Source organism: Haliotis rufescens, unplaced genomic scaffold (assembly GCF_023055435.1).
Source record: "Haliotis rufescens isolate VD_foot unplaced genomic scaffold, xgHalRufe1.0.p SCAF_156, whole genome shotgun sequence".
Taxonomy (NCBI): domain Eukaryota; kingdom Metazoa; phylum Mollusca; class Gastropoda; order Lepetellida; family Haliotidae; genus Haliotis; species Haliotis rufescens.
The window spans coordinates 184813-199564 of NW_025963842.1; the positions used below are offsets into that span (position 1 = coordinate 184813).

The 14752-nt window shown below is 43.9% G+C and overlaps 14 non-coding genes across 14 annotated transcripts; all 14 read left to right on the forward strand.

The window, feature by feature from the left end:
• The first annotated feature begins 310 nt into the window (after positions 1-310).
• Positions 311-474, forward strand: LOC125380683. The gene has a single exon (XR_007221330.1). It is a non-coding gene; the product is annotated as a U1 spliceosomal RNA (small nuclear RNA).
• A 436-nt stretch (positions 475-910) lies between these two features.
• LOC125380684 lies at positions 911-1074 on the forward strand. The gene has a single exon (XR_007221331.1). It is a non-coding gene; the product is annotated as a U1 spliceosomal RNA (small nuclear RNA).
• Positions 1075-1507: 433 nt separating this feature from the next.
• LOC125380685 lies at positions 1508-1671 on the forward strand. The gene has a single exon (XR_007221332.1). It is a non-coding gene; the product is annotated as a U1 spliceosomal RNA (small nuclear RNA).
• A 433-nt stretch (positions 1672-2104) lies between these two features.
• On the forward strand, positions 2105-2268 carry LOC125380686. The gene has a single exon (XR_007221333.1). It is a non-coding gene; the product is annotated as a U1 spliceosomal RNA (small nuclear RNA).
• Positions 2269-2722: 454 nt separating this feature from the next.
• Positions 2723-2886, forward strand: LOC125380688. The gene has a single exon (XR_007221334.1). It is a non-coding gene; the product is annotated as a U1 spliceosomal RNA (small nuclear RNA).
• A 436-nt stretch (positions 2887-3322) lies between these two features.
• LOC125380846 lies at positions 3323-3486 on the forward strand. The gene has a single exon (XR_007221498.1). It is a non-coding gene; the product is annotated as a U1 spliceosomal RNA (small nuclear RNA).
• Positions 3487-3922: 436 nt separating this feature from the next.
• On the forward strand, positions 3923-4086 carry LOC124132641. The gene has a single exon (XR_007221335.1). It is a non-coding gene; the product is annotated as a U1 spliceosomal RNA (small nuclear RNA).
• Positions 4087-4522: 436 nt separating this feature from the next.
• LOC125380689 lies at positions 4523-4686 on the forward strand. Its single transcript, XR_007221336.1, has one exon. It is a non-coding gene; the product is annotated as a U1 spliceosomal RNA (small nuclear RNA).
• A 6671-nt stretch (positions 4687-11357) lies between these two features.
• LOC125380690 lies at positions 11358-11521 on the forward strand. Its single transcript, XR_007221337.1, has one exon. It is a non-coding gene; the product is annotated as a U1 spliceosomal RNA (small nuclear RNA).
• A 436-nt stretch (positions 11522-11957) lies between these two features.
• Positions 11958-12121, forward strand: LOC125380691. Its single transcript, XR_007221338.1, has one exon. It is a non-coding gene; the product is annotated as a U1 spliceosomal RNA (small nuclear RNA).
• A 436-nt stretch (positions 12122-12557) lies between these two features.
• LOC125380693 lies at positions 12558-12721 on the forward strand. Its single transcript, XR_007221340.1, has one exon. It is a non-coding gene; the product is annotated as a U1 spliceosomal RNA (small nuclear RNA).
• A 436-nt stretch (positions 12722-13157) lies between these two features.
• Positions 13158-13321, forward strand: LOC125380694. Its single transcript, XR_007221341.1, has one exon. It is a non-coding gene; the product is annotated as a U1 spliceosomal RNA (small nuclear RNA).
• A 436-nt stretch (positions 13322-13757) lies between these two features.
• LOC125380695 lies at positions 13758-13921 on the forward strand. Its single transcript, XR_007221342.1, has one exon. It is a non-coding gene; the product is annotated as a U1 spliceosomal RNA (small nuclear RNA).
• A 442-nt stretch (positions 13922-14363) lies between these two features.
• Positions 14364-14527, forward strand: LOC125380696. The gene has a single exon (XR_007221343.1). It is a non-coding gene; the product is annotated as a U1 spliceosomal RNA (small nuclear RNA).
• Positions 14528-14752: the final 225 nt, after the last annotated feature.

Here is a 14752-nt window from a genome sequence, read left to right on the forward strand (position 1 = left end):
CTGAGTAGCTCCCAAGGAGAAAGATAGGACCCGGAAGGAAACTTGGGTGTTGACATGGAAGTTACCTCCCCTGGGTACCTGGCGCAAGGTGCATGTCTATGCAGCCTAAAATGCAAATAAAGCCATTTCCGTCTCGTTCTTCCTACCAATAATCTTTGCATAAAGCGAACGGGTGAATGTAGTGCCATGTACAGGGAAGTATAAAAATGTTTGAACTGAAATGGAATATATGTGAAGTTTTGCTTACAAGACACCTGAATGAGGTGATGTGTATGTTTGTAGTGATGGTTAGGAAGCTGCAGTTTCAGGCATACTTACCTGGCACAGGCTTAACAGTGATCCGCAAGGCTGTGGGCCCGGGGCGAGACCTTTCCATTGCACATCGGCTTGGTTGACCCCTGCGATCATCCCAAATGTGGACGACTCGGGTGCGCAATTTATAAGTGTGGGGGACTGCGTTCGCGCTCTCCCCTGGAAAAAACAATCAAAAATAGAAATGCCTTTTTTTCATTCTGTTTGTCTATCATGACATGTTCAGTTGTTGTTGTTGTTGTTGTTGTTGTTGTTGTTGTTGTTGTTGATGATGATGTGTTTATTTTGCTGAGTAGCTCCCAAGGAGAAAGATAGGACCCGGAAGGAAACTTGGGTGTTGACATGGAAGTTACCTCCCCTGGGTACCTGGCGCAAGGTGCATGTCTATGCAGCCTAAAATGCAAATAAAGCCATTTCCGTCTCGTTCTTCCTACCAATAATCTTTGCATAAAGCGAACGGGTGAATGTAGTGCCATGTACAGGGAAGTATAAAAATGTTTGAACTGAAATGGAATATATGTGAAGTTTTGCTTACAAGACACCTGAATGAGGTGATGTGTATGTTTGTAGTGATGGTTAGGAAGCTGCAGTTTCAGGCATACTTACCTGGCACAGGCTTAACAGTGATCCGCAAGGCTGTGGGCCCGGGGCGAGACCTTTCCATTGCACATCGGCTTGGTTGACCCCTGCGATCATCCCAAATGTGGACGACTCGGGTGCGCAATTTATAAGTGTGGGGGACTGCGTTCGCGCTCTCCCCTGGAAAAAACAATCAAAAATAGAAATGCCTTTTTTTCATTCTGTTTGTCTATCATGACATGTTCAGTTGTTGTTGTTGTTGTTGTTGTTGTTGTTGTTGTTGTTGATGATGATGTGTTTATTTTGCTGAGTAGCTCCCAAGGAGAAAGATAGGACCCGGAAGGAAACTTGGGTGTTGACATGGAAGTTACCTCCCCTGGGTACCTGGCGCAAGGTGCATGTCTATGCAGCCTAAAATGCAAATAAAGCCATTTCCGTCTCGTTCTTCCTACCAATAATCTTTGCATAAAGCGAACGGGTGAATGTAGTGCCATGTACAGGGAAGTATAAAAATGTTTGAACTGAAATGGAATATATGTGAAGTTTTGCTTACAAGACACCTGAATGAGGTGATGTGTATGTTTGTAGTGATGGTTAGGAAGCTGCAGTTTCAGGCATACTTACCTGGCACAGGCTTAACAGTGATCCGCAAGGCTGTGGGCCCGGGGCGAGACCTTTCCATTGCACATCGGCTTGGTTGACCCCTGCGATCATCCCAAATGTGGACGACTCGGGTGCGCAATTTATAAGTGTGGGGGACTGCGTTCGCGCTCTCCCCTGGAAAAAACAATCAAAAATAGAAATGCCTTTTTTTCATTCTGTTTGTCTATCATGACATGTTCAGTTGTTGTTGTTGTTGTTGTTGTTGTTGTTGTTGTTGTTGATGATGATGTGTTTATTTTGCTGAGTAGCTCCCAAGGAGAAAGATAGGACCCGGAAGGAAACTTGGGTGTTGACATGGAAGTTACCTCCCCTGGGTACCTGGCGCAAGGTGCATGTCTATGCAGCCTAAAATGCAAATAAAGCCATTTCCGTCTCGTTCTTCCTACCAATAATCTTTGCATAAAGCGAACGGGTGAATGTAGTGCCATGTACAGGGAAGTATAAAAATGTTTGAACTGAAATGGAATATATGTGAAGTTTTGCTTACAAGACACCTGAATGAGGTGATGTGTATGTTTGTAGTGATGGTTAGGAAGCTGCAGTTTCAGGCATACTTACCTGGCACAGGCTTAACAGTGATCCGCAAGGCTGTGGGCCCGGGGCGAGACCTTTCCATTGCACATCGGCTTGGTTGACCCCTGCGATCATCCCAAATGTGGACGACTCGGGTGCGCAATTTATAAGTGTGGGGGACTGCGTTCGCGCTCTCCCCTGGAAAAAACAATCAAAAATAGAAATGCCTTTTTTTCATTCTGTTTGTCTATCATGACATGTTCAGTTGTTGTTGTTGTTGTTGTTGTTGTTGTTGTTGTTGTTGTTGTTGTTGTTGTTGTTGTTGATGATGATGTGTTTATTTTGCTGAGTAGCTCCCAAGGAGAAAGATAGGACCCGGAAGGAAACTTGGGTGTTGACATGGAAGTTACCTCCCCTGGGTACCTGGCGCAAGGTGCATGTCTATGCAGCCTAAAATGCAAATAAAGCCATTTCCGTCTCGTTCTTCCTACCAATAATCTTTGCATAAAGCGAACGGGTGAATGTAGTGCCATGTACAGGGAAGTATAAAAATGTTTGAACTGAAATGGAATATATGTGAAGTTTTGCTTACAAGACACCTGAATGAGGTGATGTGTATGTTTGTAGTGATGGTTAGGAAGCTGCAGTTTCAGGCATACTTACCTGGCACAGGCTTAACAGTGATCCGCAAGGCTGTGGGCCCGGGGCGAGACCTTTCCATTGCACATCGGCTTGGTTGACCCCTGCGATCATCCCAAATGTGGACGACTCGGGTGCGCAATTTATAAGTGTGGGGGACTGCGTTCGCGCTCTCCCCTGGAAAAAACAATCAAAAATAGAAATGCCTTTTTTTCATTCTGTTTGTCTATCATGACATGTTCAGTTGTTGTTGTTGTTGTTGTTGTTGTTGTTGTTGTTGTTGTTGATGATGATGTGTTTATTTTGCTGAGTAGCTCCCAAGGAGAAAGATAGGACCCGGAAGGAAACTTGGGTGTTGACATGGAAGTTACCTCCCCTGGGTACCTGGCGCAAGGTGCATGTCTATGCAGCCTAAAATGCAAATAAAGCCATTTCCGTCTCGTTCTTCCTACCAATAATCTTTGCATAAAGCGAACGGGTGAATGTAGTGCCATGTACAGGGAAGTATAAAAATGTTTGAACTGAAATGGAATATATGTGAAGTTTTGCTTACAAGACACCTGAATGAGGTGATGTGTATGTTTGTAGTGATGGTTAGGAAGCTGCAGTTTCAGGCATACTTACCTGGCACAGGCTTAACAGTGATCCGCAAGGCTGTGGGCCCGGGGCGAGACCTTTCCATTGCAAATCGGCTTGGTTGACCCCTGCGATCATCCCAAATGTGGACGACTCGGGTGCGCAATTTATAAGTGTGGGGGACTGCGTTCGCGCTCTCCCCTGGAAAAAACAATCAAAAATAGAAATGCCTTTTTTTCATTCTGTTTGTCTATCATGACATGTTCAGTTGTTGTTGTTGTTGTTGTTGTTGTTGTTGTTGTTGTTGTTGATGATGATGTGTTTATTTTGCTGAGTAGCTCCCAAGGAGAAAGATAGGACCCGGAAGGAAACTTGGGTGTTGACATGGAAGTTACCTCCCCTGGGTACCTGGCGCAAGGTGCATGTCTATGCAGCCTAAAATGCAAATAAAGCCATTTCCGTCTCGTTCTTCCTACCAATAATCTTTGCATAAAGCGAACGGGTGAATGTAGTGCCATGTACAGGGAAGTATAAAAATGTTTGAACTGAAATGGAATATATGTGAAGTTTTGCTTACAAGACACCTGAATGAGGTGATGTGTATGTTTGTAGTGATGGTTAGGAAGCTGCAGTTTCAGGCATACTTACCTGGCACAGGCTTAACAGTGATCCGCAAGGCTGTGGGCCCGGGGCGAGACCTTTCCATTGCACATCGGCTTGGTTGACCCCTGCGATCATCCCAAATGTGGACGACTCGGGTGCGCAATTTATAAGTGTGGGGGACTGCGTTCGCGCTCTCCCCTGGAAAAAACAATCAAAAATAGAAATGCCTTTTTTTCATTCTGTTTGTCTATCATGACATGTTCAGTTGTTGTTGTTGTTGTTGTTGTTGTTGTTGTTGTTGTTGTTGATGATGATGTGTTTATTTTGCTGAGTAGCTCCCAAGGAGAAAGATAGGACCCGGAAGGAAACTTGGGTGTTGACATGGAAGTTACCTCCCCTGGGTACCTGGCGCAAGGTGCATGTCTATGCAGCCTAAAATGCAAATAAAGCCATTTCCGTCTCGTTCTTCCTACCAATAATCTTTGCATAAAGCGAACGGGTGAATGTAGTGCCATGTACAGGGAAGTATAAAAATGTTTGAACTGAAATGGAATATATGTGAAGTTTTGCTTACAAGACACCTGAATGAGGTGATGTGTATGTTTGTAGTGATGGTTAGGAAGCTGCAGTTTCAGGCATACTTACCTGGCACAGGCTTAACAGTGATCCGCAAGGCTGTGGGCCCGGGGCGAGACCTTTCCATTGCACATCGGCTTGGTTGACCCCTGCGATCATCCCAAATGTGGACGACTCGGGTGCGCAATTTATAAGTGTGGGGGACTGCGTTCGCGCTCTCCCCTGGAAAAAACAATCAAAAATAGAAATGCCTTTTTTTCATTCTGTTTGTCTATCATGACATGTTCAGTTGTTGTTGTTGTTGTTGTTGTTGTTGTTGTTGTTGATGATGATGTGTTTATTTTGCTGAGTAGCTCCCAAGGAGAAAGATAGGACCCGGAAGGAAACTTGGGTGTTGACATGGAAGTTACCTCCCCTGGGTACCTGGCGCAAGGTGCATGTCTATGCAGCCTAAAATGCAAATAAAGCCATTTCCGTCTCGTTCTTCCTACCAATAATCTTTGCATAAAGCGAACGGGTGAATGTAGTGCCATGTACAGGGAAGTATAAAAATGTTTGAACTGAAATGGAATATATGTGAAGTTTTGCTTACAAGACACCTGAATGAGGTGATGTGTATGTTTGTAGTGATGGTTAGGAAGCTGCAGTTTCAGGCACGTTCAGTCGCAGTTTGTACTCCAAGCTAGCAACACCTCTCCAGCCTACGAAGCAACCCAAGCCATCCAGCCACCAAGCCAACCTCACCCAGCAAAGCCTCCCAAGCCAGCACAGTTCCACTGATAGCCAGCCCAAGAGCAACACATCGGTAATTATCACAACACACCCATACAATCTAGGTTAAAACCACTCACACACAAGCCCACTTAAAACACCAAACCCTCAAACACTCTAGTTACTACCAAAACACACCCTTTCAAACTTAGGCCAAAGGTAACTCACCCCAAGCCCACTTAAAACACCAACTCTCCAAAATCTCCTAGCTAAACAAACTAACTCACCAGCCAAAACCCAAATAGCGTAGAAGCCAGCCAAACACTACTCACCCAGTCACCCACTCTACACACAAAGCCCCCTCTTAAGCCCAGCTCACTCTCCTCCCCCAAACCAAAACCTACAAACCTACAACAGCTACACTACCACAGACATGACCGACACACGCATTATCACCCAGGCAGACATCCACTGCACAGACACACCCACACCATCGGAGGCCCACAACACCTCCGATCGGACACCTGAAACCCTCATCCCGCACGAATTCGGAAAGCAAACCACAGTCGCTTCTCCCACCAAAACTCCGGATTCGCCTGCAACCACAACAAACCCAAAGAAACGGAAGCTAAATGCTTCAAACACAACACCTGCATCACCTTCCACCCCCGCATCTATAGTCACCTTCGCCCTCTACTTCTGCGCGGCTGGCCCCATAAACATCCTAAGTAAGGTACTCTCCGCCAATAAAGTAGGATCATTCTTTAAAAAACAACAAATACTCTTCGATAAAATCAGGGAAGCCCACAAAGGATTTCAGATCATCTTTCCGGACCAACAATCACTTAACGCAGCCAAAAAAATAACGGAAATATTTCAATACACAGTAACCCACCAAACCCCAAACTGGCAACTATACACTAGAGGAGTAATTAGAGTAAACCCTAGAGAGTCAGAGGAGGACCTAGAATTCTACAGTAACGAAGCAAATCTAAACACAGGCTCCTTCCCCCAACCTAAAATAACCAGCACTAAAAGAATTACATCAAATAGGAACGGTAGAATAACCAACACGCCGATAGTCATCATAAACTTCCAAAAATCAGAAACGTATCCAGAAGCCCCTAAACACATCTCCTTCGGAGCGTCATCTAAATTAGAAGTTAAACCCTATATCAAACAAGTCAAACAGTGCACAAACTGCCTCCAATACAATCACACCGCTAACGGATGTAAATATCAAAAAACTAAATGTAGAAACTGCGCTCAACCTCAATGTCTAGGGCCATGCGCCCCCTGGTGCATTCACTGCAAAACAAACACCCACTCCTCACTATCCAACAAATGCCCCCACAAACACACACTCACCCAACAGGCCAACCGACACATAAACATCGACTCGGCCAAACTACAAACACGAAAACTGACACAGCATCCAAGAACACCCCTACTACCCACACCACAACCAAACAACCAACCACACCTACAGAGCCCGTACGACGGCGTCCTCATGCCAACACCACAAGCATCAGCCACAAACACCCAAACCCAACACTACCCGCCAACATTCGCCACACCCAAACCAGTCGCCGCATCCACACCCGCACCTAAACCAAAACTCACTAAACCTACCATATCTCACCCCAACACCATACAATCTACAGCCACCAGGGCAACAACAACCACACACGAGCAAGCAACACACGAAAAACTAAACATTACTAAACCCATTGAAATACCCAGTACACCTACTCCAACACAACCAAACACCCACACAACTCCCATGGATAGTGAGGAAACCAATCTAATTAACCTAGATGACTCCCAAACCACAACTGATCAAAACATAAATGATAAAACATTTTCAGCCCCCAAAACCCTGAAAAATCGCAAACGCAAACCCCAAACTCAACCTGAACCCGAAACTTTAACCACCAAACTAAATAGCTTCACACTCCTACTAGTATACATGCTTAAAGAAATCAAACCAGACCTTAAAGCCACTAACCTACACCAGGTAGCACATAGACTAAATCTAACTACCCAAACCTACCAAGAATTCTACGATAGTTACAACCTAGCAATCGCAGGACTATAAACCAAAAACCAAACCAAAATCGTAATCTCCAAACACTAAAAGCCCACATAATGACAGGCCTAAATATCTTTCAGTGGAATGCGGCCGGGCTTAACTCCCACAGCCACGAATTAAAAGCTAGATTTAAACTAAAACAAGGACCACACATAGCGTGCATCCAGGAAACTAAATTCTCCAATAAATCCAAATTTCACCTACCAAACTACAACATAGTCAGACATGATCGACCTAAAACCAAAATAATAAGAGCATCAGGTGGCCTACTAATACTAATTAGAGAAGACATAAGCTACGAGGAAATCAAAATAAACACCCCAAACCTAGAAGCCAATGGTATCCAAATCACCCTTAAAAACCAAAAAATAAACATCATAAACATCTACCACTGGCAACAACAGAAAATCCAACCGGAGGATCTAAACATACTCACAAAGATAGGCAACAAATCTACCATCTTTCTAGGAGACTTCAACGCCCACCACCCTTCCTGGGGCACGGGAGATAAACTAGATAATCACGGCAAACTAATATCAGAATGGATAGAAACAAATAATTTAGTACTACTAAATAACAACCAACCTACCAGATACGACAAAAACAATAAAAACATGTCGGCTATCGACCTAACCATATGTACAGCAGACTTAGCTCAAAGTACCCAATGGGAAGTTCACGACGCCCCCCTAGGAAGTGATCACTTCCCCATAAACATAACCATAGGAAACACTAACGTCCCAAATCAATCCGAAAGTTCAGAACCTAAATTTAACTACAACCAGGCTAACTGGGATAAATTCCAAGACATATGCAACCAAGCTAACCTAGTAGAACTAGAAAATAGTGACCCAGAAATATATTGCCAAAACCTAACGGACTTCATAATAAACGCAGCCAAAAGCGCAATCCCCTTTAAAAAACCCAATAAATCGGGTAGGCCCTCTGTACCCTGGTGGAACGAGGAAATAGAACTAACTAGACAAAAACGTAAAACAGCCTTCAACAAAGCCAAACGCGACCATAACCACATACCAGTAGCTCACCAACTAAACCACCAGGTACAAAACCTAGTTAAAATAGCAAAAACTAGAGACTGGAAAAAATTCTGTGAGGGATTAAACAACCGTACAGACGCCAGAACGGTCTGGCGTAAAATCCACGCCGTTAGAGGCCTAAAACGTCACCAAAAGACACCTAACATAAATAACTCAACAACCCCTAGCGAAAAAGCAGACAACCTAGCAAACCACTTTTCGGCCACAAGCAGTAATAACAATTTCAGTGACAAATTCCAACTAAAACTTAAAACAGAAACCAAACCTAGCCAAGACCCAAATAATGACGCCCTAGAAATAAATCAGCCGTACACAATAGAAGAACTCAATTATGTACTCCAAAATAGGAAAAAGGGAACAGCCCCAGGACTAGACCTAACCTCCTACCAAATATTAAAAAAACTCCCCCCTAAATTACTCCAGACACTACTCAAACTATATAACCTAATCTACATAAAAGGCCATGTACCAACCCCCTGGAAAGAGGCGCTAATCATACCTATTCCCAAACCCGGTAAACCAACCAACCAAGCTAACTCTTATAGACCAATCTCTCTTACTTCCAACCTTTGCAAAGTAATGGAATCCATGGCCAAAAATAGACTTCAACACTATCTATCTCAAAATAACATAATAAACTCAGATCAAAGCGGTTTCACTCCTGGCCGCTCCACCCTAGATAACCTCGCTCGTCTCGAACAGGATATTAAAACCGGTCAACTAAACAAACAATACACAACAGGCATCTTTCTGGACTTCTCTAAAGCCTTTGATATGGTATGGCATAACGGATTAATCCAAAAACTTAAAAAAATAGGACTTAAAGGTCAAATCGTAAACTACATCCAAAGCTTCCTCCAAAACCGCAAAATTACAGTGGGTATAGACCAGGCCTTGTCAGAGCAGTGTCCCCTGGAAAACGGCACCCCTCAAGGCAGCATTCTTAGCCCCACACTTTTTAATATAATGATAAACGACCTATTTGATGGCTTATCCCCCAAAATAAACACCTCAAAATTTGCGGATGACGGAGCCCTATGGATCCGCTCCAAAAGTATCTTAACATCTCAGGACTTACTACAAAAATCCCTAAACAAAATACAAAACTGGGCAGACAAATGGGGCTTCTCCCTAAACTCCGAAAAAACGACAGGAATAGTATTCAAACACAAAAATATGAGACGGGCCTCCCCTCTCCTCAAACTAAACAATAAACCAATCATATTTCAAAAGCAAACTAAATTCCTAGGTCTAATCTTCGACGAGCATCTCTCCTGGGATGCTCACGTCCAAAACCTAACCACCAGATGTAGCAAAGATCTAAACACACTAAGATGCCTAACCGGCTCCAACTGGGGAGCCTCTAAAGATACCCTCCTCAGCCTCTACACATCCCTAATCAGATCTAAACTAGACTACGGCTGTGCCATATACGATACCCTAAACGAAACCCTAACCAAAAAACTAGATTCAATACAATATCAAGCCCTCAAACTAGTAACACGTACTCAACATGGCACCTCCCTCACATCACTTCAGGCCCTTACAGGAGAAATGCCACTAAATTTACGTAGACAACACTTAACACTAAACTTCTGGGCAGCATCTCAATCAAACCCCCTTCTCCAAAACATGCTAAACCAAAACATACGTCCCCAAAACCAGGCACTAACTAGAAAACACCCTCTACTCACCCCAATATCCCAACGAATAATAAACTACCATAACGAACACCAAATAGGAAACCAACAACAAAACTGCAAACAATCAAACGTATTCACCCCAAAACTTAAAATCCCCAAAATAGACACATCCCTAGCCAACACAATAAACAAACAAACCGACCCAAACCTAGCTAAAAGCACATCACTAGCTTACATCCATCAAAAATGGCCAAATTGGTGTCACATATACACAGACGGATCCGCTGATCCGATCACAAATCACACAGGTTTCGGAGTCCATATAGCCCAACCAGTCAAAAATACTCAATCCTTCCGACTCCCAAACAACCAATCTATATTCACCGCAGAGCTCATGGGTATCGCCACGGCGCTCCACAGCCATCACACCAAAAACCAAAAAAAAATCTTAATACTCTCAGACTCACTAAGCGGACTTCAGGCCCTCCAAAACAAAAACACCAAAAACCGCCCCAAATTAATAAACCAAATTCTCAAAAGCGTAAACAAACTAACAGAGGCAGGCAAAAACATACAACTTATCTGGATACCAGCTCACGTAGGAATTTACGGGAATGAAAACGCAGACAGAGCCGCAAAACAATCCCTAAAAATACCAGACATAAGCCTTAAGCTACCAATATCTAAAGCAGAAATCAAAAGTATAAACAAACGTAAAATCACCCAAAAATGGCATAACCTCTATCAAAACACAAAAACCCAAATCCTAAAAACCCTCAAAAAACCCCTCACCAAACCCAAAATCCTCCATCCCTCCAAAAAAATCGATAGAATAATCACCAAACTCCAAACAGGACACACCAAACTAAATAACCACCTTCTAAAACTAAAAAAACACGCAAACGGGAAGTGCCCACACTGCACTCACCCAGAAACAATAGACCACGTACTACTACATTGCACCCACTACCTCACACAACGTACAACATTACAAACCAACCTAAATCCAAATAACGCTCTTACCTTAGAAGCAATCCTTAACCCCCAAAATAAAACAGAAAACTTCAAAGCCCTAGGCATTTACCTAACCAAAACAGAACTAATTAACCGTATTTAAAACTTCACTAAACCACCAACACTAAACATCCAAAAAACATCAACTCACCCCCACACACTCCCTTAGTCCCAACCACTCCCCCAAGGCATGTATTCCAAATCTCAAAATTTCAAAACTTTATATAAGCAACCACTAAACCCCCCTCCTTGGTTGCACTCCTCTCGCTACCACTTTTATACCACTAAATGGCCCGGCCGGGCCCGTGTGCGAAATACGCTCCAGTCGGAAAGCGCACGTAAAATCTCCTAATATAAGTAAGTAAGTAAGTTTCAGGCATACTTACCTGGCACAGGCTTAACAGTGATCCGCAAGGCTGTGGGCCCGGGGCGAGACCTTTCCATTGCACATCGGCTTGGTTGACCCCTGCGATCATCCCAAATGTGGACGACTCGGGTGCGCAATTTATAAGTGTGGGGGACTGCGTTCGCGCTCTCCCCTGGAAAAAACAATCAAAAATAGAAATGCCTTTTTTTCATTCTGTTTGTCTATCATGACATGTTCAGTTGTTGTTGTTGTTGTTGTTGTTGTTGTTGTTGTTGTTGTTGATGATGATGTGTTTATTTTGCTGAGTAGCTCCCAAGGAGAAAGATAGGACCCGGAAGGAAACTTGGGTGTTGACATGGAAGTTACCTCCCCTGGGTACCTGGCGCAAGGTGCATGTCTATGCAGCCTAAAATGCAAATAAAGCCATTTCCGTCTCGTTCTTCCTACCAATAATCTTTGCATAAAGCGAACGGGTGAATGTAGTGCCATGTACAGGGAAGTATAAAAATGTTTGAACTGAAATGGAATATATGTGAAGTTTTGCTTACAAGACACCTGAATGAGGTGATGTGTATGTTTGTAGTGATGGTTAGGAAGCTGCAGTTTCAGGCATACTTACCTGGCACAGGCTTAACAGTGATCCGCAAGGCTGTGGGCCCGGGGCGAGACCTTTCCATTGCACATCGGCTTGGTTGACCCCTGCGATCATCCCAAATGTGGACGACTCGGGTGCGCAATTTATAAGTGTGGGGGACTGCGTTCGCGCTCTCCCCTGGAAAAAACAATCAAAAATAGAAATGCCTTTTTTTCATTCTGTTTGTCTATCATGACATGTTCAGTTGTTGTTGTTGTTGTTGTTGTTGTTGTTGTTGTTGTTGTTGATGATGATGTGTTTATTTTGCTGAGTAGCTCCCAAGGAGAAAGATAGGACCCGGAAGGAAACTTGGGTGTTGACATGGAAGTTACCTCCCCTGGGTACCTGGCGCAAGGTGCATGTCTATGCAGCCTAAAATGCAAATAAAGCCATTTCCGTCTCGTTCTTCCTACCAATAATCTTTGCATAAAGCGAACGGGTGAATGTAGTGCCATGTACAGGGAAGTATAAAAATGTTTGAACTGAAATGGAATATATGTGAAGTTTTGCTTACAAGACACCTGAATGAGGTGATGTGTATGTTTGTAGTGATGGTTAGGAAGCTGCAGTTTCAGGCATACTTACCTGGCACAGGCTTAACAGTGATCCGCAAGGCTGTGGGCCCGGGGCGAGACCTTTCCATTGCACATCGGCTTGGTTGACCCCTGCGATCATCCCAAATGTGGACGACTCGGGTGCGCAATTTATAAGTGTGGGGGACTGCGTTCGCGCTCTCCCCTGGAAAAAACAATCAAAAATAGAAATGCCTTTTTTTCATTCTGTTTGTCTATCATGACATGTTCAGTTGTTGTTGTTGTTGTTGTTGTTGTTGTTGTTGTTGTTGTTGATGATGATGTGTTTATTTTGCTGAGTAGCTCCCAAGGAGAAAGATAGGACCCGGAAGGAAACTTGGGTGTTGACATGGAAGTTACCTCCCCTGGGTACCTGGCGCAAGGTGCATGTCTATGCAGCCTAAAATGCAAATAAAGCCATTTCCGTCTCGTTCTTCCTACCAATAATCTTTGCATAAAGCGAACGGGTGAATGTAGTGCCATGTACAGGGAAGTATAAAAATGTTTGAACTGAAATGGAATATATGTGAAGTTTTGCTTACAAGACACCTGAATGAGGTGATGTGTATGTTTGTAGTGATGGTTAGGAAGCTGCAGTTTCAGGCATACTTACCTGGCACAGGCTTAACAGTGATCCGCAAGGCTGTGGGCCCGGGGCGAGACCTTTCCATTGCACATCGGCTTGGTTGACCCCTGCGATCATCCCAAATGTGGACGACTCGGGTGCGCAATTTATAAGTGTGGGGGACTGCGTTCGCGCTCTCCCCTGGAAAAAACAATCAAAAATAGAAATGCCTTTTTTTCATTCTGTTTGTCTATCATGACATGTTCAGTTGTTGTTGTTGTTGTTGTTGTTGTTGTTGTTGTTGTTGTTGATGATGATGTGTTTATTTTGCTGAGTAGCTCCCAAGGAGAAAGATAGGACCCGGAAGGAAACTTGGGTGTTGACATGGAAGTTACCTCCCCTGGGTACCTGGCGCAAGGTGCATGTCTATGCAGCCTAAAATGCAAATAAAGCCATTTCCGTCTCGTTCTTCCTACCAATAATCTTTGCATAAAGCGAACGGGTGAATGTAGTGCCATGTACAGGGAAGTATAAAAATGTTTGAACTGAAATGGAATATATGTGAAGTTTTGCTTACAAGACACCTGAATGAGGTGATGTGTATGTTTGTAGTGATGGTTAGGAAGCTGCAGTTTCAGGCATACTTACCTGGCACAGGCTTAACAGTGATCCGCAAGGCTGTGGGCCCGGGGCGAGACCTTTCCATTGCACATCGGCTTGGTTGACCCCTGCGATCATCCCAAATGTGGACGACTCGGGTGCGCAATTTATAAGTGTGGGGGACTGCGTTCGCGCTCTCCCCTGGAAAAAACAATCAAAAATAGAAATGCCTTTTTTTCATTCTGTTTGTCTATCATGACATGTTCAGTTGTTGTTGTTGTTGTTGTTGTTGTTGTTGTTGTTGTTGTTGTTGTTGATGATGATGTGTTTATTTTGCTGAGTAGCTCCCAAGGAGAAAGATAGGACCCGGAAGGAAACTTGGGTGTTGACATGGAAGTTACCTCCCCTGGGTACCTGGCGCAAGGTGCATGTCTATGCAGCCTAAAATGCAAATAAAGCCATTTCCGCCTCGTTCTTCCTACCAATAATCTTTGCATAAAGCGAACGGGTGAATGTAGTGCCATGTACAGGGAAGTATAAAAATGTTTGAACTGAAATGGAATATATGTGAAGTTTTGCTTACAAGACACCTGAATGAGGTGATGTGTATGTTTGTAGTGATGGTTAGGAAGCTGCAGTTTCAGGCATACTTACCTGGCACAGGCTTAACAGTGATCCGCAAGGCTGTGGGCCCGGGGCGAGACCTTTCCATTGCACATCGGCTTGGTTGACCCCTGCGATCATCCCAAATGTGGACGACTCGGGTGCGCAATTTATAAGTGTGGGGGACTGCGTTCGCGCTCTCCCCTGGAAAAAACAATCAAAAATAGAAATGCCTTTTTTTCATTCTGTTTGTCTATCATGACATGTTCAGTTGTTGTTGTTGTTGTTGTTGTTGTTGTTGTTGTTGTTGTTGTTGATGATGATGTGTTTATTTTGCTGAGTAGCTCCCAAGGAGAAAGATAGGACCCGGAAGGAAACTTGGGTGTTGACATGGAAGTTACCTCCCCTGGCCCTGGGTACCTGGCGCAAGGT